The sequence below is a fragment of the Halyomorpha halys genome, unplaced genomic scaffold (assembly GCF_000696795.3).
Source record: "Halyomorpha halys isolate HHAL.00 unplaced genomic scaffold, Hhal_1.1 Scaffold12.1, whole genome shotgun sequence".
Classification (NCBI taxonomy): domain Eukaryota; kingdom Metazoa; phylum Arthropoda; class Insecta; order Hemiptera; family Pentatomidae; genus Halyomorpha; species Halyomorpha halys.
Window position 1 is genome coordinate 2,198,966 of NW_027109908.1, and position 25,474 is coordinate 2,224,439.

Sequence of the window (25,474 nt, forward strand, 5' to 3'; positions counted from 1 at the left end):
TATTCTCTTATGAATATAAATTTGGCAAATAAAAATTTGTCTGAACAACTATAAATCAATTTATTTTATCAAATATGAAAACTTCTACTCCTACTATAAACGTCTTAAACTGCTTTATAGTCTATTAAACTAGCTTTAATTTGAATGCTAGTATTCATCTGTACGTCAAATGGTTTTTGAGATATTGATTTTTCAAAATAAATTCACTAACTTTCTTTCAGTACGTTCTGTACAACATTTTTATGAAATGTTGCTTTTTAAAAAGCTATATCTTGAGAACCATTGAACGAAAATAGCTGTATTAGGGCTTACACTTTAGCAAATTTACTCTACATTAAATTATGTTCTCTTAGATTTTCTATTGTTGTTAGTAGTTTTAACGATATAGAGCTCCGAATGAAAAATTAATTCTTTTTAACTTTTTGAAACAGCCGCCATTTTTTATTCCCCCTATCTATACTCAGCAGACTCATCAATTTTGACTAGTAATTATACATAGTTTTCATTAAAGTAATCAATAATTAGGGTGAAATAACTACCTTTTTTCTCCTCTTGGACTCTTGTACTATTACGGTTAAGTAAAAAACAAATATTATAAATATATTATAAAATATATATTATATATTATAAAAAATCTTACGCCATAACCTCTGATGAAGACCTGAAACTCAGGTCGAAACGTCGGCATAAAATAAATAAATATGGTTTTGTTTATTTATGTTGTTCTTTGCTGACTGCACCCCCTGACAAACTTCTCCAATCATTAATCTACGGTCATTAATAATATTTTAAGTTCATAGATAGATATATCTAGAAATGATTCTGTCTAGATTGTGATACACACACTAACCACATTATGGTACATTAATAAAGTAAATTAAAATACTTATATAAGTTAAAAAAAAAAATAAACAAATTTTGAAATACGTGAATTGATTAATTTTATTGGTAACGTTCTATGATTCCAGGTAATGATACAATGAATAGTGGTGAAATAGTTTTAATTATAAAATAAAGTGAAGAGTAAAAAATAAGGTTATAAATAATAAATCTACATAATATTGAAATATTAATGTAAAAAAATTGTTATTTTTTTTATTTTAAGTTCTTTGCCAATCTTATATTTTCTGTTCTAGTTCTTATAGCGTACCGACCTTCCTCTACAAAGGTCATGTTTTTCCCATCCCGGGGGAACAAAGACATTTTTTTCTTATTCCCTTGGTTTTCTTGGCACGTCTCCGGAGTACATTTTGAAATCTTGAGCTGTCATCTCAGTTTATCTCAGTTCTCGTGACTTCCTCATGTCGGGGAACGTCTCATGACTCTGGAAATGCAATAATAATTGAATTAAAGAATTGGAATGCATGTAAATTTTCAATAGTTAATAATTTAAAGTGTATTGTAAGAAAGATGATGGTCTAGTGTAGATCATTTGGATTAGAAATTACGCGAGCATGATTGTTTCCCGACCCATCTAATTATACCTAATTAATTATTATTAGATAACCATTTAATTATTATTAATTAAAATAATGCTTTATACTTTTATTTTACTACGAGTATAAACATTTTTTTTTATTTTGCTTTGATTTCATTTAATAATTTTTATTTTCACATCACTCTTATGGGATTTATAGGAGGAAGAACGGCTCTATTATGGTCATATTAAATCAATGTACAGTAGTATCATTTAGTATCAGTTATAACATTCAGAAAAAAAATCTTGCTCTAAGGTACTTTTAATTTTGTTTATCTTAAATAAATACCAAGTTTTCATTATTAGCAATAAAAATGAATGAGTAAATATAAAATATTAAACAATTTGATGTATAAATAAAGCAATATAAAGTAACCATAGAGACAGGAATACGAATCAAAAAAGTCGAAACTCTCCAATCTCTTTCTAGCGCATTATGTCCACATTTTGTTATCTTTTGTTAAACAATTATATTATAGGTGGAACAAAGTTGATATTCGTTATTTTGTTTTCAATTTTATTTATAGTAAGTGAAAGCTGTGTGATGCGCGTACCGCACCAGATCTAACCATGTGCAGCAGAGACGTTGTTACAATGATTTGTTGGGGGGGGGGAGGGAGCAAAATCAAAAAATTGTCAACAAAACTTAAAATTGTTTGTTACAAGTGCTGTAAAGTCAATGATGCTGTAATCCAAAATTTTGTTGTTAGAAATCTATTTTCAGATGAAATGATCTAGAGTGCATGTTTTGCAAAAGAAATAATATTTGACTTACTCTAATAAAAATTCATTTTTAAAATAAATTAATACATGTAATTTTTCTGTCATAACGCTTTTCCAGTTAGAAGATATTCCCCTTCATAAGCTCGGGAACGGGCCTTCATTATATCTGTCATTTCCAACTTTCCGTCGGTTATCTCCCTAGAATATCCCTGGGCAGATTGCTATTGAGTAACAGACGAGAACTCCGTGCCACTCGGAACGGTACAACTCGAAGGGAAGGTCGTCCGGTCTGCCGTAATGGAGTTGTGTTTTATAATCGAGTCGATTGCCTTGGGTTGTACACCTTCCATCGCTCCGTCCATTCAAAACAATTCTGGCATTTACAAATATCCTACGTATATTTCGAAATTTCGTTGTTGAAGCGAGGTAAGGAATGAGGTAGCTTTGTAAGTACAAAGTTTTTGGAAGTACTTCCCGAGGACGATGACCCAGGTTCGGATCCCGGCCGCCACATAAATGATTCCTATACTCTTTCCTAGTTAATAGAGTTTAACTTTAGTTAGGTAAAAGTTAACTTAGTTTAAAGTATTTAGTCAAGTGGACTCTAACCACCTACGATACCTGCAAAAAAGAAACGCCCATTGGCGCTATCTCTTACAATGTTTACGCTTTTTTAATTATCTAAAGAAAATGCAGCCAAAATTCTTCATATCTGAAGATTAAAATACACAATTTAAATTAACATTCGTTCCTTTCTCACTGATCGATTATTCCAAGCAAACCTCAATGGTTCCTATTCATCCCTCTTCCTTCAGCCCGCTGGTGTTCCCCAAGGTAGTATCATCAGTATCATCCTCTACACAGTCTATACAGCTGACATCCCAACCAATCCTGACACTTTCCTCACCACGTATGCCGATGACATATGCGTGCTCGCAGTTAGTAATAATTCTTTGATTGTATCCCAAACTATCCAGTCCCATATCATAATACTCGAAGAATGGTGCCGAAATTGGAGGATAAAAATATATCCTATCAAATCACCTTTACTCTTCGTCGTAAACCTGCTGACTGCCCTACTTTAATAATGCTGCTCTTACCCCTGTCGAACAGATTCGCTACCTTGGACTACATCTAGACGAACGATTAACTTTGAATCCTCACTCCAGACTGAAAAGATAGGACACTGCACCTCCATTCCGACTATTACAGCACTTACTAGACAAACGATCTGAATTTCAAATTCATTATAAAAAGACTGATTGACACAAATATTATAAGGCCTATCTAAACATAAGAAGTTGAGCTTTGGAGCTCCTCTTAACCTTCGAATTCCTTTCGTATTCAATTCTTACAATCCAAAATCCTTCATAAAATCATACATAAAGACTTCAATGTTCCATATGTAACCGATCTAGCCCGAACCAGATATCAATCCGTCCATTATAAACTCCCTAACCACTAAGTTTTTAACCTTGCTTCCTCTTTCATTCCTGAACATCCGAGGCTCCTGAAAACAAGGTGTTCTAATGTAAAAATATTTTTTAGAGTGCTACCAATGCGTAGTTTCTTCACATGCCTGTATAATACTATTATGATATTACTTCAAATTTTCTTGATGTATTATTAGGTACAGTTGTAAATACCATTAAATATTTTTTTTTTTTAAATTAACATTAAAATCTTTATTTTTGAATTTGGGGAATGATAACGCAATTTGGTCGCAATTGGACTTATTTCCGTTTAACTGTATATAGAATCAAAAACTTGAAATTTAAGTTTGAAATAATAAGTTGGTGATATTTCTGCAGGCATCGAAGGTTCATGATATTGATGAAGTAGTTGGAACAAAGTGTTGACCACTATCCCGTCCAACGTATTGATACAGACATATACTTTCTATAGACATCTGCTCTACATCTTTTTTTTTTTTTTAAGAATTCGACTTTAGCTAACATAAAGCTGTTCATTAACTTTCCGTTTTGTTTTTCTGATATATTTATAATGTTTAACATTTGTATAATTTATGTACATTTTTAAAAATTCAATGCCTTTTTAATATGTTATCTACACTTTCTACGTAAAGTAGAACGTAAGTGGAGTGGAAATGGTTTCCTGTTTCTTTACACGTTGCCACACAATGGACCAACAGCTCTCAGCTTAAGCCTTACATATTTTATAAGTAATCCTTTCAACATAATCAATGGCTGGAATATAATGTACATAAAATCCATAAGCTTTTTAAAGAAAAATCAATGGTTTGTTTATTTGTCTCAGTAATTATTATTATTATTATAATATAATATATTTCTAAGAAATTGTAAACAAATATTCCTGCTAATTAGTTGGAAAATAATATTTGTTAAAGGCATATAATTTTTAAGTGATGTATTTTCTAGGTCTTCATATTTCTTAAAATAACGTTTTTCTTTTTGGGGATATTAGTTATTTTTAAGGAAAATGTGACGGTTTGAGTTCACGTTTCACTTAGTCCGTGCTTGTACCATAATCGAAAAGTAGAAATAACATGAATTTTCATACGTGCGTAGAGCTATGAAATCTCTTTATATTTAAAATCTAGTTACAGAGTGAAAAAGACGTAATTGGAGAGCCTAATTAGTTATAAAAATAAAATAATTATATATTTTTAGCAATGAATGATATTTGGCGGTATATTCATTTTCAAAGGAATTTTTTATTTTAATTATATACAAAAAAACAAAATCCTCAAGAGAATATCTAAGAATAATAACTACCGTTTTACAATTTTGTTTCACAATGATGAGCTTTTTTTTAAATTGGGAATGTACTCTTAACAGATAATGAATTTTAAAGAAAAACATAATAAATTTTAAAGAAACACAATTGGCATTTTTAAAAACTAAATGACCATATTGGACGGAATTTGTACATATTCAAACAAAATAATTTCAGACTAAAACTTTGTCAAGTCGCATTTACTTGAAAATTTACTAAAAACATTGAACTGCACTAAAACCAATAGATTAATAGATTTAATTACTCCATAAAAATTCATAATTATATTATGAATAATTATGGAGCTGGAAAAATTAAGCATTCATCTAAAAATGGAGAAGGGTGTCGAATTAATTTTTATCGGGCGATTTGACATCCAATGAGCCAGAACACGTCACAATATATTTAATGTAACAGTTATCATAGTATATGTTTGTGTGATTCTTAAAAATTGTTTAAATAAAAAAAATAATTAATTTCCATTGCAAATTTTCAGTTAGAAAATTGGTCTAATTGCAGTTTTTTTTCTCGATAATTTCAAATTTTAAAAAGTTCAATAATTTTTTGGAGAAAATATTTAATGTCCACCTCTCCGTTGATTATCTGTTCCATCCAATTTTCATGAAGTATGAATTTCTTCCATATTCATTATAGGTTTTAAAATTAAGTCTGTTAGAATTCATTACAATTCAATTCATATTGGTTAAATTACGTTACAATGTAAACATTTTTGTTATTTATTTTTCGTTATTTCTTATTTGAATTTATTTTATTTAAAAAAAAAAATAAATTGATTGGAGAAAAAGTTAATTAAAAAGCGAGATAGCATCATTGCATATAAATTATACTTTCACTTGATGATTGGAGCCTGCTTCTCAAGATTTAATTGCAGCGTTGAGGACAATTATATGCAAAACCAAAGTCAGGTCGACTTTATTTATTACAAGTTATACGCTCTCTTAGCTAGATATTTTTTTTTATTATATAAGCGAATTGTAATTTCGTATAATCATTACGCTTCAGACTAATGCTTGTGAAATTAGAACTAACAAGTCTTGTTGGTAACTGTCTGCATTTAAACTATATTAATAGTTTGCATTCATTTCCTTAGTTTGACATGAAAGTTATGTTGAGGGATCATTTATGCATATTGACGTATTAACAGGAAGTATTGAAACAATTTGATATTATTACATTTTGATTACATTTGATATTATACAAATCATAATTATTAATTAGTTTAAAGTGATATTTAAATAAATGAAATATCCTCTCAGTACAATGTTACTTGTAGTATTAATATTTCTAAATAATAATGAAACATCTTATATCTGGTTATAGGTTATTTATTGGAAATAGATTGTCTAAATTATAAATTTTTTTTTTATTATATTTATATTAAATTTTATGAGGAACAATTTTCTTCAAAAAGGTCATGAGTTTTATGATAAAAGTTTTTCTCAAAAAAAATACAAATTTAAAGATTTGAGCAAAAATTAGGGGTTGGGAGAGTTTCGATTATTTTTACCTTCTACAGGCAAACATTTTTTTTTTTTTTATTATTGAACACCAGATATATACAAAATATATAAAAAAAAATCTGAATTACACAACCTTTTACAAAATACTAAATCACTATTCTGTGGACTAATTTTTGTAAATTTCGTGGAGGAAAATAAATTATTATCAAACTAATACTAAAGAAAAGTTCATGTTTAGGAAAGGTAAAATTTGATGACTGAACTTTTTATATATTTCAAATACATAATAACATTGAATAGAATAGAGTATTAATGTATAGGAAGATTTAAATTGTGAAATAATATTTTTTTCTGAGTTTTGGAATATAAAAATTTCTGGATAAGGAAGAGAAATCTTCATAAATAATTCCAAGTTTTGGCTATAGTTTAATATATATCATAACTCATCGTTTTATTTTTCTCTCTAATTGGCCATTTCTTGTATGCTGAGTACGTCTTCAATACCATAAAAATTAAAACGGCGCATACAATAATATTTTTACTTTAAAATACTTAGTTAGAGAATTGAAAGTAGAGTTTTCCATAATCCTTAAAGGTACATCGTGATGTATATAAATACTTTCCATCCTTCAAAGAGCACCCTAACTTCTTCAAAAAATATTTTTTGGAGATGGACAATTTAGCAAAAAAAAAAATTAACCTTAATTTTTATCGAGTTACTTTTTAAACTCTTTCAAAATCTTTTAAGGGACATCGTAAAATCAGAATTCATCAAATTTTTTTTGGGCATATCCAATTAATGTACAAATGCAGAAATATTTATTTTATTGGCTATTAAAACAATTATTATTAATTACCCGTATATCTTGATGTAATAATATTTAATTTACAATCCTCTTTCTGATTTTAAATGTTGTTTAATTTTATTTTTCTATTACATTCTCTTGTATAATATAGTTTTTAGTCATTCATTTATGAATGTCTTTTAATCCACTAAATATTTATGTTTTATTGTATCTGTTTCGTGGCGGATATAAACTTGAACTTTATCAGTACTTTTATTATCATTTTCATTGTAGCTTATCATGAGTTACGATTAGATTCAACGACTATTACGCAAGTATCGTAAAATAGTGTTATCTGGTGTTTACCTTCTTGTCCATCCTCCAATGAAAGATAACATATTTCCTTGTGTCAAAAAAAGAAATCTATTGTATTATTTTAATATAACATGTTTACTATATCCAAATATTTTTCAATAATGATAAAAAGGACTGTCATCAAAATGAATAATATAATTTTAATTTATTTGTTTTTGATGTAGAAATCGCACTCAAGTTTATAATTCAAAACAAGGTTGGTTTTTATGATAATCGCTGACCCATTTTCGACATAAGATTTAGAAAAATACGGTTGCTTGGTTATTCATATATACCTTCCTGGCTTATCTCATTTTGCAACGAATTTACATTCTGTACATAACATTTTTACCGTTATAATTGTCGATATAGTTGTTTGTAAAAAATTTTTTTTTTAAAATTTACTATTCTTAACCTAGATCATGTAATTAAGTAATTACATGAATTAATGTAAAGTAATTTGTATTTCTAGTTTGGTATCAGAGAGTGGGGTAGGGGTCTCAGTGTATAATACTCTGTTCTACCAACTCCAAGGACCGGATTTCCAATTCGGCGGTGGCAGATAATTATTTATTCTGTTTCTGCAGCCGTGAGTCAACCCGTTGGTTTCGAGAGTCTCCGGGGTCCTCTCAGCTTCATAAAGTGGACTCCATCAATGTGAGGGAAAAAATTTGACGGTGATCACCCCCTTGCACAACCGTTGCTCAGTACTACCTTACACTTCATGGATTGTAGCCGTGCAGATTTTAATTTTTAGGCATCAAGTTATTGTTATTGTAGGGTTGATAAATTACTTATTATTATTATTATTTTTATTTTAACACATTAGAAAACTCTTTAGCCAGTTGTAAAAATAAGTAAATAAAAGAGCAATAGGGAAAATTCTTTATTTACTTTATGAAACTTGTGATATATATTACAGATAAATTTATAAAATTGTCTAGTACTACAGCGAAAATATAATTAATTTTTCTTTTTTATGGATGTTTGAATAAACGTAATTTATTACTATCAATAAATTAACAATGATTATTTTATTATTAACTTTAAAGATTAAATTGTTATTAAACTTCTGGCTTTATTTTTTTAGTATTGCGTTTTGCAACCCTGTATTTGATTGTTTTTCTTGATCTATTTATTTAATTTTTTTTTCACTTGTAATAAATATCGAGAAAAAATGAGAGGTTTTTATCTTTATTGTCAAAAGAGAACTAACTCTGAGTGCAAAATAGTCGAAGATTAAATTGCTAGTGACCTAAAAATATAGAGTTTAAGGTGTAGACTATTAATTTTTTAATTAAAGTTTTTTTCTCCTAGAACATAGGGTTTCAGCCTAGTTTATCTTTTTTTACTTTCAATCATCTTCTATTGTTAAAATAAATAAAGAGATGGAAAATGTGAAGATACCTATAATTGTAATTTCAGTACGGAGAGTTTGATATTGTTTAATTAATTTATCCAAAGTCAAAGTTTGCTATATTGGATTTTGTTACATTTCAACGTGATTTCCTATTCTCTTCGTGTCACTAAAAGACATTGATTATGAAACTAATTAAAAATATTAAGTGATCAATATAAAAATTGAGCTATTGTCTTAAATATGCAATCATAGTTCAAATAAAAGTCTCTCAGGACTATTCAAGTATGCCTCTTTGATATGGCACTGCCGCTATTTCTCTGGAAATATTTTTAATTGATAATTTCCTTGGCGATACTCAATGGTGAATAAACTAAAATAATTTTTTTTTTAAATTCAATTAATATAGCTAGTTATTTTCAATATTTTTCAAAGAAAATAAGTTATTCAACTATAGTTACTTGTTAATTTTTATTTTTATATTATTTTTATTTTCCATTCATTTTAGAAAAATGGGCCGAATAAAGGCTGTGAACACTTCATCACTGTAATGATCACATTTTTAAACCTGTAATTATATGTAAGATATAATTTATAAACAAGTTAAGAACTTGGATATACTCATAGGAATTACACATTGTAGTATGTTGATTCTGGTAATAATAATTAGTTTAATTATGGTAATATTTTCTAGAAAAAGCTCAAGGTGGCTTGCAAGCTGAAACGTCATTAAAATGAAATAAATGCCATTATTTTAGTGGTGAAGTGTTTATAGCCTTGTTTTATTTTTAGTACTATTCCTTATCCTAAAACACCATTATACCAGTATTAAAATTCATTATTAATTAAATTATTTTATTTATTTTTTACTCATAGTTAAAACACAATATTTTCATAAACATAAATAAACAAACCGTATGACTAGTTGAAACTAGTATTAAAATTATTGACCGTACATTGCATAACATCTGTCCTATTGCTGGTGTTAATTGAATAATGAATCGCCTTTTGCCTCCCCGTAAATTGTTTATTTAAGCCACAATGGCTTTTAACAATAATTGCCCTCATCCTGCGGTTTTAGATTAGCCGTCGGCTAGGCGAGGCCCGTACCGCTAACAATAGTCTTCATAACGACAATTAATTATTGTTAATAACTGTTGCGGCTCTAATATAATTGCTGTGGTTGGTTTCTTTTCATAGGTCTCCCTACTATTATATCATTAATTATTGGGAAGTTCGCCTGCTTGTATGGTCTAGAAGCAGTACGGTACACACCTGTATTATTCATTTATTTATTCATCTATCCTAACGTAATTCCAAATCTTATGTTATAAGATATGATACAAATCAAAAAATTAGTTCAAGAATCAACGCTCAATGTGTTTACCTTTATTTTTATTTTTCATATTATAAATTATGTTTTTAAATATCATGATGATACAGACCGAAATGCTGATTTTTTTTTATTTTAGAAATGTGAGCAGGAAATTTAAAAATAATAATAATAATAAGAATTTAATGGATTATTTGATAAAAGCATAAATTCTAAACAAAAGAAAAACATTACTGTCTGGATATTAATGGTAGATTTCGAAACAAAAACCTAATTCTCTCAAATATCAGTTAGTAACTACTCAAGGTTTCACCAAGTGAGAATTTATCAGGACACAAAAAGCTAAGGTCACATAGATCAACATCGCACACCAACATTCTAAAAAAAGGTTAATTAATTGTTAATCATAAATATTTGTTGTATTCTCTTGGATCTGCTTGATTTGCTTTTTCTGACTTCCATTTATGTGATCTTAACTTTTTCTATCCTTGCCTGGCTAGTCATTCAAGATTTTGTTTAGGAAGCTTCTACGAATATTATAACAATAATTTTATCACAATCATTTTTTTAACTATTATTTTTCTAAAAAGGAGCGGGGTACCTCAGTGCATAAGGAAGCCCTCCTTGGGCACACTCAGCCTCTAAAATGTGGGTATTGGGGACAAAATCTGATGATTAAGCGTGATAAAAAAATAAATTTGTTGCCAAGTATTGAACTCCTGACCTTGCATGGATTGCTGGGTTTATATTTTTATAAAGCTATAGTATAATAATATGGTTTGGACTTCCCGAATGTTGAATAAGTCAATTTAAGAGCTTTGACTTCAATGGATTATCCTCCCATTGATATTTCTGTTCTGGCCATATTTTCAACTTTTTTCTGAAGTGAAAGTTGTTACTTTTTACTTCAGAAACGGTCTATTAGACCGATAAGATAAGCTTCTTATTTCTCATTTATGTTTTTTTAAAACAATAATGTAATTTTAAGACAGAAAAACTTTCAACTTTTTAATTTAAATAACGGTATGTCATTTGAGAATCTAGAAAAAACGACCATTTTCTGAACTCAAATTTTTCTATATGTAGTGGTAGAAGTAGTATAGTTTAGAAAATAATAATAAAAGATTAAGTATTTTATACTCTGTAGATTATTTTTAAATCGACATAGGTCTTCTATTCATAAATTTGTTTTTCATCATTGATTAAAGGAATTATCTAGAGTGTGATAAAAATATGTTATGAGAATGTTTCGAATGTTCTACAGCATCTAGAACTCCAAATCTGTTTAGCCAGTTTTTTACCGGTCTCCCAAGATACATACTATATTGCGAAAGGGCTTAAAGTTTATTTGAGTATCTTGTTTAATTTCGAGAAGTAGGTAAGAGGAGATAGTTAGGTATGAACTTGGAGATTTTTTTTTTATGGAGATTTGTTGGCAACGATTTACCTTAAATAGACTTGGAAACCTGGAGGTTGCGTTGAATTCTCACAACATGTCCCTTTTAATCGTATAATTGTAGGGTTATATATTTTTTTTTTTAATTTCCTCTATAATACGGATTCCATATTATTTTTTCTCTGGAGATATCTCACAATTAGGTTTCAGTAAAATTATAAATTTCAATAAATTGTGAAATTTGAAACGAAATTGCACGATGATGGCTCAGCATTTTGAAGCTTTGGGGCTAGAGGAAGGCTTGGCAACAGTGCGCCCCTCTGACCCGGATACGGCTCAAACTTGACCTCGTGGTGCCTATATTGTCTAATATCATCTTAGCATCATTGCAATTAATTTAAAATTCTCCAAATAATTATATGTACGTAAAATACATAAAATGTAATTTTTTTTATTTCTTCGGATCATTATTTTGGATTCTTTTGCCTTTTACTGCTGTCGGGTGACGCAAGAAAACATCTTAATGAAGATGATATTAATTCATCTTTAGAAGTTAAAGAAAAAATAATTAAAATTATTTATTTTGTTAAATAATTATAACTTTGGTGGTGTATCCTTAGAAATAGAACACAGCTTTTTATCATGACATTCATCTAAATATGATTGTAATAATAAACAAAACTTCAATATTTTTGTTGATTAAACCATTTTTCTTCATAAATTTGAATATTACATTTAATTTTAGTATTCAATCTATTATATATTTTATTTATATCATATCAGCAAGGTTGAAATATATATGATGCTGTTCTGTTCACAAGTGTTTACGTTTAGAAGACTCGATATGCTATTCAACGTTGCTTTAAAAAATCAAGATCTGCTGTGCAAAAAGGAATATTTAAAACATTCTTCTAATAAAAAAAGAATTTTTTATCCTAAAATGTCATGTTCATCCTGTCATATTTTCAATGAGCTCCCTCTAAAGAAAAGATTTAACAATTCTTACCTTTGATCGAATTAGCATATTTTCACTTTTGGCGCAAAAGAGCCTTCTTCAAGGATTAATAACGGACTCATTGCTATGTTCGTTGCTCGAAGCAGTCAGATTGCATCAGAAAGAATATTTTTAAGCTATAAATAAATTTTGTAGTGATAACACTTTTAGAGAGAGGTATTCAATTGTCTTTGCAATTTTTATTGCGTCATAATATTTTAGTAGAAGAGAGATAAATTAGGTCATAAAATCGATGCGAATCAAATAAGCGTATAAAGTTTTTGGAATAGATAAACAAATTATCACTAAACGAATAATCAGACTACCTGGAAATATTCCTTAGAGATGACCAAAACGTTGATGGGAGCATTGGGTCTGGTATGACCTTGAGGATTTGGGTTTGGATGGAATTCAGCTTTGGCTGTTCGGTTTGCATTTCGATCTAATTTAATTTGAACAATTCCGAAATCGAAGTTATGTTTTGTCAAAATATTTTAAAGTATTACGGGATGTTGGTCAGTCAGTTAATCGTTTTTATAGTGAACAATACGATTATTTTGTAGTATTGTTTCTTTTATTTTTTATTTTTCATATGCCATGCCTTTTTTATGACAGTATGTATTGGAAAATCGGTTTGCCCCACTTTTGGAGGGCTTAATCAGGGTTAAAAAGATATAGAACAATTAAAAATAAGTTGATAATGTAAGATTATAAGATATAATAAAATAAATTAAGATGGGGTTAAAAATTATGTAAATATAAATGAAAAATTATTAAAAAATAACAAAAAGGAAATAAAAATGAGATATACGTCTATATAAAGTGTGTTATAAGTGTATATAAAAAAGAAATCACATAAAATATAAGATTTAAAATGAATAGAAGACGTAATAACAATTAAACATAGAAAAAAAGATATGAGAAAAATCGAAACAAAAAACTGTACACACTTAAGAGGCGGAAAACTAAGGAAATAAGATGAGAATAAATAAAAGTCAAGAAAGAATAAATAAAAATATATAATAATAAGTAAATAAAGAAGAAATCAGAAACACCCACCTGTCGTGTTTGAAGACTGCGAATAAATGACAATATTTATTCATATATGAGTGACTATTTATTTTAAAAAATAGTTGATTGTTCTATCGTATATTTGACCGCACTTCCACTATCTTCATAATCAGTTACAATCATTTATATATAGAATATTGTTATCGTTTGATAATTAAATATATAGAATTCTGTTTTACTGCTTTATTCTGAATTTGAAACATCTTTAAAGTATTTTTTTTCTAATATATTTCCGCCTTAAGCATGGAAATAGATGCTATGACTTGAGTTATTTTAATTTTGTTATTTGATATATTTTTTTCTGAGATTGTTGGACATTTTGCTTTTTTCGTCACGGCATAATAATCATAATTTTGCCATTTCCAAGATTCGGAAGACGCAGCTGAAGAAGAACGGAGAGACCTGTTGACAAGACGTAAGAAGACAGAATGACGGCCTGTCAACACGGCCTTGAGCGGAGGTCGTTCCCTGACCTTGGTCCCCTTATCACTGACCACTCTCTTATCACTTCTTAGCTTAGCTGCCATTTGTTTCTCTCTTCGTGTTTTTCTTTTATTGTCATTTTTTAAATTTTGCTGTGGAATCATTAATTATTTAATTTGTTGGTAAAGTTGAATTATAAATTTTCTTTTAAAATTTATTTACCTAAATTACATTAAAAAAAATTAGTTCCGAATATTTTCTGTCGAGGTGTAAAAGAGAAATCATACTTTGAATTTTTGGTGTAAATGAACACTATAATAAGTTAGTTCGATTTTATTTTACAGATCTTTCTTATTTTCTGTACTTTTCTGTTTCGCTTGTAATATAGTATAAGTCGTTTAAACCTGAAGAGATGTAACTTCACTTTTTAAAAAATTTAAGATAATTCTCGTAAAACTACACACAGTAATAGTAGTCCCACAGATGGAAGGACAAAATTTATGCGATCAATATTATCCATCCGTGTATAGCCGAAGTGGTGTATCTGCAATCTAATTCGATTAAACTTTATTTAGTCATCCTAATTTTAAATTAAAAAAAGATTAACGTATTTTCCATTTGTTTTGTTTGATGGATGCCGAGAGCTGACCAAAAATTGTATTACGTCGAAGTTGTTTTATTTTATATTTTTTGTTAGAAAAATTATATAAACGTTGTAATTGCTGTTTCATCTAATAAGTTTTAAAAATTGTTTAATTATTAAATAGCAAATTAGTGTCAATTGCAATTAAGTATTTATAACTATATATAGAATTAATCAGGAATCATGGGGGTGGAATTTTCTACAGTTCTACGAGAAGTCATAATAACTCAAAGCAGTCTTTAATGGAGTCACACCACTCCATTAATATTCCGCTAATTTTAGTGTGACATATTGTCGAGTATAAATTAATGCAAATCTGCATATATATATATATATATAAATGAATGCAAACATCACACAATTTTCACTTTTAACTGAAAACATAGGTCGTTTCTGATAGGACTTCATTATTCACGATGGTCACATACTATATTTCTATTTATTCATTAGGAGAAGGAACTACTCTTGCTAGGACTCCGTGTTTCCATTAATGCTATGACAATAGTCAAAAAGTTGTAACTATCGTCATAGCAACGAAGAAAAATGAATGCATTTATTCTTTCAATAATGCCTAAATTTTTTTACCATATATATAGTGATGTGATACGATGGTTAGAGGTGCGGCCTGCGAAGAACACACATCTTATTTATTTTCTCCTTTTGTTAATTATTAAATTCCTTCATATTTTTTTATATTATATTTATCCATTATTTCTCACTCCTTATAATGAGGTATGGATAATTATTTCAGATAAATAAAATTAAAGATACTTTTGAGGAAGCTTTTTTAGAAATTCGTAATGCAAGCCCTGATAAACTAATTATATGATGGTAAGACCTGGGTTATATTAAATGTCACTGTATGGTAAATTGATATGATGGATTTGATTAAAATTAATGGAGCTGGTTTTCTGAAAATGGGGAAAAAAAGTATAAACTCCATTGTTTAAAAAGTCGCTTCCTCGAGGTATTTTCCGATTTTCGTTTAATTTAATTAAATTTTCCCCATGAATTAATTTCATATATAGGTAAGTGGATGTAAAAATTGTAAATAGTATTAAAAATATATTTCACTTTTTTTGGAATTATACCATTAATATGTCGTAAATATTGCCTAATATTGCTTGCTTTGGCATGATTTTTGGATTAATAAAATTTGTCTCTCTATAATTAAAGCTTAGTGTGTAAACGAACGTTTACTGTCTTGAATAAGGTCATATTACGTTGAAAAGTATCTGTATATTTGAACACAAATTCAAAATTTCTTATTTTTACTGACGTTTTAAAAGTTGTACATAATCTTTTTAAATATACGAAATATGTTCTTACTGAAAATATAAACATGATGTACATTATACAGTAAAATATTTTTTATCCGTTTCTATATTGTAAGCGGTTTTTTTTTTCTTTAGAAATATATGTATTGTTATTTAATTTATTTGTTTCTAAATTTGATGAAGCTAATAAATTAAAAATATTTATTCATAAATATTAGATTTTTTTCTGTTCAAATCGCCCTAAACATTATAATGATAATTCTTTCAACCAGTGGCTATTAGAATCAAATCCTCTTATTGATAAGATAAATGTTATCTGTCGAGATGTTACGGACTTCAGATTTCTTTTCTGTGATTTTACGTAATATTAATGTAACTATAGAATAATTATTTAGTAACAATAATAATTATTATAATTATCAATTTGTTTCACCATCTGATTTCCAATATTTTCTAATTTTTATTAGTCCTCTTATCCTTTCTTTAGGTCATACATTAAGGCACAAAAGTCTTTTTTTTTCCTGGATGTTTCCGAGATAGCGTGGATAGCTCCTCACTATCTAAACTGCTCCAATATTATTAGGCGAGTTACAAATTATAAATTTTAATTTTTTTATATGTTTAATAATATGTAATTCAATTATACTGTGTTAGATTAGATGCTGAAGTGGGACACGCAGTATTCCCGAAACGTCCAAGAAAAAAAAATAATGAATTTAGCTCTAATGTGTTTTAATTTTTGTTCTCAAGGCAGGATAAGAGGATTAAAAATAATTATTATACTTATGTATATAACTAAAGCATAATTACATAATTATAGCATTTCCTCATTGATTTGATAACCGGTTCGTGATTTTATAAAAATGTTTTCGTTATTGAAAAATAAATTCTTAGGACATGAACAATTTATCCCATGTAACTCTTAGATTTTATTTACTGTATCAAAAATCTACCTTTTTGTATCTCTACTAAAATCAACGTAATATTCATTTTTTAAATACATTTGTACCTTCTGTTACGCATTTAGCAAAGAAACTATATTTTTCTTCAATTTAATAGCTAGTCAATAATTAATAATGAGAATTAATGACAATTTGACCTATAAATTAATAAGATCTTTACTTAAAAAATACCTTGTCTTCTTTGGGGATTTATCTCCATATTCAGAATTAAAAATCTATAATTCAAAACATACAAATTATCCCAGCAATCTCATTTTTCAATGGATTTAATTAAATTTTAAAATTATATGGTAATATACAATAATTAATATGTTTAAATATCTTATTATTATGCAAGGTTTTAAGTGCTTAAAGTCAATTTTTCACTATGTAAACGATCGAAACTGTTAACATAAATGACAATGTATTTTTTTTTTAATTGAAGATAGCAATCTGGAGGTCAGATCAAACTTTTTCCCACTTAACTAACTGGTTTCATTATTTAAAAAAATGACCTATACACGAAATATTATTTATAGTTGTTTAATTAATTATTTATAATAAATTTATGGAGATTTAGTAGAATAGTAGAACTATTATGCAGTGGGTACGAGTCACAGGTATTGGAACTATGGGCGGTGAATGCACGTGTAGGCCGGCCGCAGAGAAAGTGCTAGGCACGCCAGTATCGACCCCAAGCCAGGTCAGTGGGGCACAATTCCGGGCTCAGCTTCTTTAATCTTCCATATTCCTCTTCTTCATATCTTCTTCTCTATTTTTATTATGGTTAATATTTTATTTATTCCGACCAAATCACCTCCTTGAACAGCCGTTGTAACAGAACTTCCTCACAACTTTTTGAACCCTTTATGGGTTGTTGCGGTCTAGATTTATTTTAATTATAGTGTTGAATAAACCTATTATCTAAATTGTGACTTCATCAGAAAAAAAATAAAATATGAGAATAATTAATATAAAAGAGAAAAATAACTTTATTACATTATTCTCCTCTCTTATTTTTCTTAATCCTGATGAAGTTCTACAATTGAAACAGAAACATTTAAATATATTTAACAGTATATTTTATTACTTCTGACCGTACCCATGTCCTATTATATTTTTATTAGTTACTTTAAAGAAAAATGTTCTGATAAAAAATTAGTTGAAAATTAAGCATATGATTTTTTTATTTTCACAAATGTTTTTACTACAATTTCTACGTACATGTCAATGCTTCCTCGTATGATTCTTAACTGTGAGATTTTTTTTTATCATTTATTTATTATTATTTACAACTGTATAAAAATATATACAAGTAAATTTGCTGTAGGTGACATAGTGACATGATGCAAACATGTGGAGAATTGATAGAACTCCATTGAATGAACTCCAATAACATTTCTAGAGGAGAAGATCTCGAGGCCATCTTTTTTTCAGACGCCTAGGAGGACTATTAGGTAATGAAAGAGAAGCCAGGTTAGAAACAACTGGATTTGGTTGGTTGGGAAGTTTGTCATGGAAGGAATGGTATCTGGTTCTGGCCAAATCGGCAACATATGGGACATTGAGGTCCTGATGGATGACTTGATTTGTGACAAAGTAAGGAGTATTAAGGATTTTATGGAGGATTTTGGATGTAAGGATTGGATCCGGCAGGAATTTGATGGTTTAGTAGAGACCCAAAGCTCAACTCCGTATGTCCAAATAGGCCTTATAATACTAATGTAGATCAGTCTTTTGTAATGGATTGGCAATTTAGACCGTTTGTCTAATAAATGTTGTAATAGTCGAAATCGACGAGCAGTTTCCTGTCTTTTTAGTCTTGTATGAGGATTCCATGTCAGTCGTTTGTCCAGATGTAGTCCTAAATAACGGATCTGTTCGACAGGAATAAGTGGTGTATGATTAAAGGATACAGTAGGGCAAGCTGTGAGAATTAAATTTTATTTTATGTTTCCCTAACAAAAGAAATTTTAAAAAAATAAAAGAAATAAAAAGTTAATATTTGTTTAAATCAATAGCCTTATTGTATCAGTAAAGCTTGAGTACCACGTTGACGGTGGAAAGCTGTCGGAGCCACTATGATCGTCTAACCTATTATCTGTCATAATGCCAGGATTAGCTTGATGGAGTTGGTACTACTATTTTATCTTAGCTTGTATGACAAAACATACTGTCACTATCATTGTGGAACATCTGCGTACAGCTTATTAAAGTAATAAATTTGTATTGCTATCTGTATTTGAAATTTGTTCAATCATTTATTCAAAGACATTTATCCTGCATTTGAATATCTCAAGCTGTTTTTCAATTTATTCTGTAGTGAATTTAGTAGTGGCCTTAAGCTTTTTTTGACTTTCCAACAAAAAATGTTAATATTTTCAGTCCCTAATTGAAATATGATAAACAAGTTATATAATTGTTCCTTGTCATGACAGTATTTAGTTCTCCTAACCATCTTAAGTTACTAGTCACTTTGATAGTTTAAAAATAGACTCATCCTTGAAATTTCAAAGGCAACCCTGGCCTTCTTTTACTGTTTAAGTATTCGGTGACGCTAAACATTTGTCAATTCTCTTTTAGTCTAGGGGCACACTCATATCTTTTTTGGCCCAATATGTTTCGAAAATAGGTATAGCAACCCAATGTTGAGCAATACACCTTTTATTGAAAAGTGATTCATTCTTTTTTCATATTTATTGATTTTTATATTTATTAAACTTATTTTCTGGTATGTGTATTTCATACTCTACTTCTACATCCGTGTGTTTTCAGTTTTGTTGTTTAAACGCTAGTTGAATATATAAGGCATTTAATACCTATGAGAAGAACAATATTGGATTTGTATTTATATATTATTACTATATATGAAATTTAAAAAAAAAAATTATTTAGTAGATAAATTTTATCTTATATTTGTTAAAGTGGAAAAAAATTTTTGGACTTGGGAAAGAAAATATATTTAAAAATAAATTAGGTAATAATGAAAAAAAATGAATATTAATAAAAAATATCTGATGCGCGCATCACACAAATTTCACTTAATGACCTACGTAAGACTTCGAATTTTGTATTGTTTAGTGAACTTGAATTAAAGTTAATAAATCAGTTTAAAAACAGATAACGAGCCATCATGCAATAGGGAAAGATCGGGCTGTCTCATTTTTCCCGCTCGAATCGAATGTCATCCCGAGATTAATCAAAATCGTCGAAAATATATGAAATTTCGATTCTGTAAAGTTCCATAAACTTTAGGTCTTTGATTTTAGCGAAAAATTTCCTTTTAGGTCCCAGGCACACACCCGCATTAAATATGTAATTTCAGTTTTTTTACGACTTTTCTTTTTTGAGCTAGAGTTTACATACACCAACACAGAAAGTTTTGCAAAATTTTATTATTTGGACTTATAGGAACTCAAAACGTGTATTTTCGTTATTGTCGAAAGTTAAAAAAAAAAAATTATAGGTAATATTAATTAATATATTTTAGATGAAAAGTCCTAACCACAAATGACCTTCTGTTATTTTAATCGAGTAGTAATTATTAAACGTAACAAATTGTTCAATAATGAAGCGGCCGGGGTGAAAAAGTAGAAAGATTTGAAAATGGCCAAAGGTAAAACGGCATTAGTATATATTTTCAAAATGTTGAAAATATATATGTATATTTATTTGCATGTAGAAAATTAAAAAAATTAAAAATTTCAAAATAGTTTTAAAAAATTTAAAAGAGTTTTTCCCTTAATCTTTTTAATTGATAGTTTCTAGTTCTAATTTCTAATTGATAATCTAAAAAATACATTTCTCTAAAAGCATAAACAATAGTTCGTTTTCTTTTTATAAATAAAAACAAAAAATGAACGAAGTTAAATAAAACGATAATATGAGAAAAATAGATTTTTTTTTTTTAAGTTCTCTTAATTTTTTTCTGTTTAAAGTTCTCTTTTAGATTTATTTTAAAAAAAGAATTCTTTTTGAATATTTAAAAAAAAAATATTTAGATTAATTATACTATGTCTATACATTATATATATACATTAGTTTAAACAACAATTGTTTTACAAGATATAGTATGTTGTGTATGTAACATACCATTGTATTGTGTTCGGCAGAACGCCTTTTTCAATAAAGTATTTTTCTCTTTTCTCTGAGACAAATATGTTGATACCCTCCATACCCCGTGACCGACATCCCAATGACTTCCCACCCCATCTTCCAGCCCTGAAGGCACCACTACACATACTTCCACTGAATGGCCGATGGGGTAGAGGTAGTGCACGTGTCTCCCTGCCCCAGTTGCCTCCATCCGGCACGTGACCCTCTTTACAGGTGACAACTGGAGGGTGATGAGCACTGGAGTACTGGAGCGTGCCTCCAGTCAATTAGTCTTCTGGTCCTAGGAGCCTTTGTTGTCATTGTCCCAGGGGTGGAGGGTGCGCCGGAGGGGGTGTGCTGTTTGCTATTAAAACCCAGAGGAGCATTCACTGGATCCATTTAAATGTAAATAGCGTTGCCATTTAAATAATTCCTTTAAACGTGTTAAAATATTAGCATGTAGCACTAAGTTGGAATTTTAAAAATAATTTATTATCCATACTGTGTCATTGTTCGTTGAGGCGGAGGTATCTAATTAGTGGGACGCGAGCCGCATAAAATCCTCCAGATATATTTTGTGGCAACTATTTTTGTACATAAAATTAAATAAAATAGCTTCCAGGTCAAAATTAACAGATAAATATATATATAATGGCGATTGTATTATAATAAATAAGTTAATTACAAATTTATAATTTTTTAAAAATAAAACCTATTTATAATTTTGGATTTAGTGTTAATTAAGTTATTCTTTAGTATGTGTTATTTCCACACCTTTCGCATTAGTAAAAAATAGTAATTCCTTACTATGTTTTTGGATTAAATTAGTAAATATTGTTTTGAGTATCATTATTATTTTCACTAACTAGAAAAAAAAAATTAATACCCCCTCAAAATTAGAGGGTTTTACTTTTCAAGATTCATAGAATTCAAAAACCAGATTTTCCATTAGGTAACTAATTCTTCTACAAGATACAAACAAATTACATAGAAATACAAATAATCATCAAGTTCGTACAATTATTTGCAAAGATACGGTATTTTCAACTTCTAAAGTTTTTAGTGGTTTTAGTGGACTGGTACACATGGGAACCAGTTTGCTTTCATTTTTTGAATAACCCATTATACATCTCCCTGAACATGCTACGTGCCGATTTACCTCATTACAGATAAGTAAATTGCCAACGAAGATTAATAATTGGAACAATATTTGAGATTTTTTGACAATATTTATACTGCACTTAAGGCACTGTCTTGGACCCAAAACCGGTCTGGATAGTCCTGTGAGTGGCCATATTAGATATTTTATTATTTGCTCATATATTAAATAATTAATTAAAATAATAAACTATTGGGTAATAATTAGGTGAGGTTTTTTATTGGTATAAAAAATTGTTAAACTTTGATCCACAACTTTCCCTGCTGTGTTTAAAAATTTTTAATTTTCCAGACTTTATCATGAAATATTTTTCTAAATTTGTGATTAATATTTTGTTTTTCTATTCAAACACATAATAGAGAAAAACACTTGTGAAAAAAAAAACACACACAAAATAAAAATTTTGTGCTCCCCAACCCAACTGCATTGGGAAATTTAAAAAAAAAAAGTTTTTAAACCAGATATATACATAGTCACAGTATAGAAATTTGAATTATATTTTAGTGGTACAAGATTTTTTTTTTCATATTTTCCTTTTTTTCTAACTTTTTAATATTATTTTTATGCATATATATTCGATTATATTCAATTTTATCCCCTCCCTTACCCGACGTGACTCTTGTTTTCTTTCTTCATCAAACATAGAATAGAACTATAATTAACAGTATAATAAATAACAAATTATGAAGAAGATGGTCAGAGTTGTGGTCCAAAACAGAACAGAAATAATTAAGAACTATTTATTTTCCGAAGTTTCGCCTTATTTTGTAGAGCTTCATCATGATAAATTTAGAGATATTGATGTCTCACAATTTCACAGTGTCTTTAAACCTATCAACTTAAACAGCATTTGAAATTATACGGTCAATTATTTATGTATATAATAAATAATAAACATTTTAAATATATCAAAAATATATGTATATAAAAATTCAACATAATTATCAAGTCAATTAAAATTTAAAATAACACTCTTTTATACATAAATACAAAATAATAGATAAACACATTCAAACAAAAGTAATTATAAAAATATATTAATATAAAAAAAAGGGTAGTAAATATAAAATTATAAAGATATATAAAACAGTGTATAAATAACTGTGCCATGTATGGCTGTAATCACAAGTACTTTTAATTTATGGGTTATTCATATAATTATGACTTATAATAATTTCTTTATATTTTATTTTAAAAAACAATTTCTTAACTTCAGAGTTATTGAATTTTAATTTTAATTATTGTTTGACTAAAATCACTTAATCTCTCGATTTTTGAGTTTGAAATAGCTCCTCAGATATGAATTTTTATTATTTTTTTTTAAATTTTTAAATTATTTGGAGTGACGCTTTCCTGTCAACCTCCCTTCGCCACGTCTCTGGCAATGACCCTATGTAAAATTAAACAATTATTGATATTTCTTATCAACGTACTTTTCCAGGACACAGTTTGCTCATTGTTGTAGGTTGTTGCGATAGCGGTACTTTATCTAGAGTGACTTTACGGTACCTGTTCTGGCCGAATCTTATAACGGTTCCTGGTTCCTTCTAGTCCACCTTCTCAGAAGTACTTCTAGTTTGGAAGGTTGTTCTTATAATTATGACTTATTATAATAATCTTCTAATGGTTTATATTATCTAAACACTATAAAACGTGAATTTTCTCACAGTTAAGTAATCAACATCCTGTTTAATTTTTTTTTTTAATCTTCAATATTTCTCGATTCGAAAAAGTTAATGTTGTAATATAATTATTATCATTTTCCCGTTTATTCAAGTATTGATTTTTAATTACTTGCACTAAGGCACATGCCACTGAAAGTTGAATATGTGGTGATTCTCATAAAGTCTTTTCAATCGGCAGCATAGGGCTCCTTTCGGTTTATTTTAAATACCTATCATATTTTTGAAGCATCCTGATGAATGACTTGTTTTAGGTCATTCATGACTCTTGCATATTTTCCTCTCCTTTTAAAGTCTTCCTTTTCAGCTTTCCTCCTCTTGATCCTTAACAACCCTTTCCTATCTAAATTCAAGTATAAAATCCACCATTACCGTTGCCATGTACAATGTTCATAGCAATTTTATTTTAAAACGTTACTTTCTTTACAACAGACAGTAAAGACACTAATATCAGATAAAGTATACCATTAACGGAAGCTTTAAATTTGATATTCTTACATTAAGGATTTTAGGTGGTCTGCAATATTTCTTTTAGGATTCAGATTGCTACTGCATACCCACAATGATCGTAAAAAATTTTAATCTATAATGTTTATAGAAAGAATTCACTAAAAATATAAATTACGAAAATTAGCACTTCTAGCTCTCTTATTAGAAGCTAGACTACAGAATCTAGCCATAAAAAAACATGAATTAGGAATGTTGGGTGCTAGATTAAAATAAAATGCTGGTAAAACCCAGTAGTGTTGTCTCCCTACTCTTTTGTATAAAATTAAATTTATTTGATTATTGACATTTTATAAAAAATACTAGAACAATTGGACGAAAAATTACAAAAACTAATTCTAAAAAGCACTTACAAGCTACACTGCTATACACTTTCTCTAGACGCTTGTTAAATAATTTCGAATAGAAATTTTTTAATATGTATATGGGAATTAGCTAATTAGAGTAATTATTCCCTAATCGTAATTAAAGCTGGGGAATCCTACACCTGTTATTCGGTTGGAATAGTTTGAGAAGGAAACATAGGATAGGATGCCAAATGAATGACTAAAAAAACCTTGAGGATAGATTTTTTTTTTTTTTCTGAAATTCATGTTTTCATTTGATGTTTTGATAAATTTGTCTCATGTGTATTCACAAATTTTATAAGTTTTTATTTTCTTTATTTTTCTTATTTGTTAATTTAAAGCTACCAGAATGACTTATGACAAGAAAAGGCTCCTTTGTAGAATCCCTTATATACAATTATTCAAATTAAACTTATTGTTTTAAAATAATTATAAAGAACACTGGTTTCACAAACAATTTCACTCTGGTACATAATTTTAGTTGTGAAAAATAATTTTTTTTTTTTTAATATCTTTATTGAAATTTACAACTGTATATTATATAATACATCCAGTAAATTTGATCTTAGTTAAAATGGAGTGTTAGAGGCGTGTAGAGAAACTTTCCATTGGTAGCACTCTAATGACATTTTACATTAGCAGGTCTCGTGGCCATCATCTTTACCAGGGGCC

The 25,474-nt window shown here is 28.5% G+C and overlaps 1 protein-coding gene and 1 long non-coding RNA gene across 2 annotated transcripts in view; one reads left to right on the forward strand and one right to left on the reverse strand.

Annotated features, from left to right (window-relative positions):
- Kdm3 (Lysine demethylase 3) overlaps positions 1-25,474 on the forward strand; it is a 497,450-nt gene that overhangs the window by 62,445 nt on the left and 409,531 nt on the right. The gene's annotated exons all lie outside the window — the stretch shown is intronic.
- The window catches only part of LOC106679117 (uncharacterized), a 48,877-nt gene continuing 24,396 nt past the window's right edge, over positions 994-25,474 (reverse strand). The window contains exon 3 of the long non-coding RNA XR_001342901.2: positions 994-1,324. This is a non-coding gene — a long non-coding RNA (uncharacterized lncRNA). The remainder of the gene's footprint in view (positions 1,325-25,474) is intronic.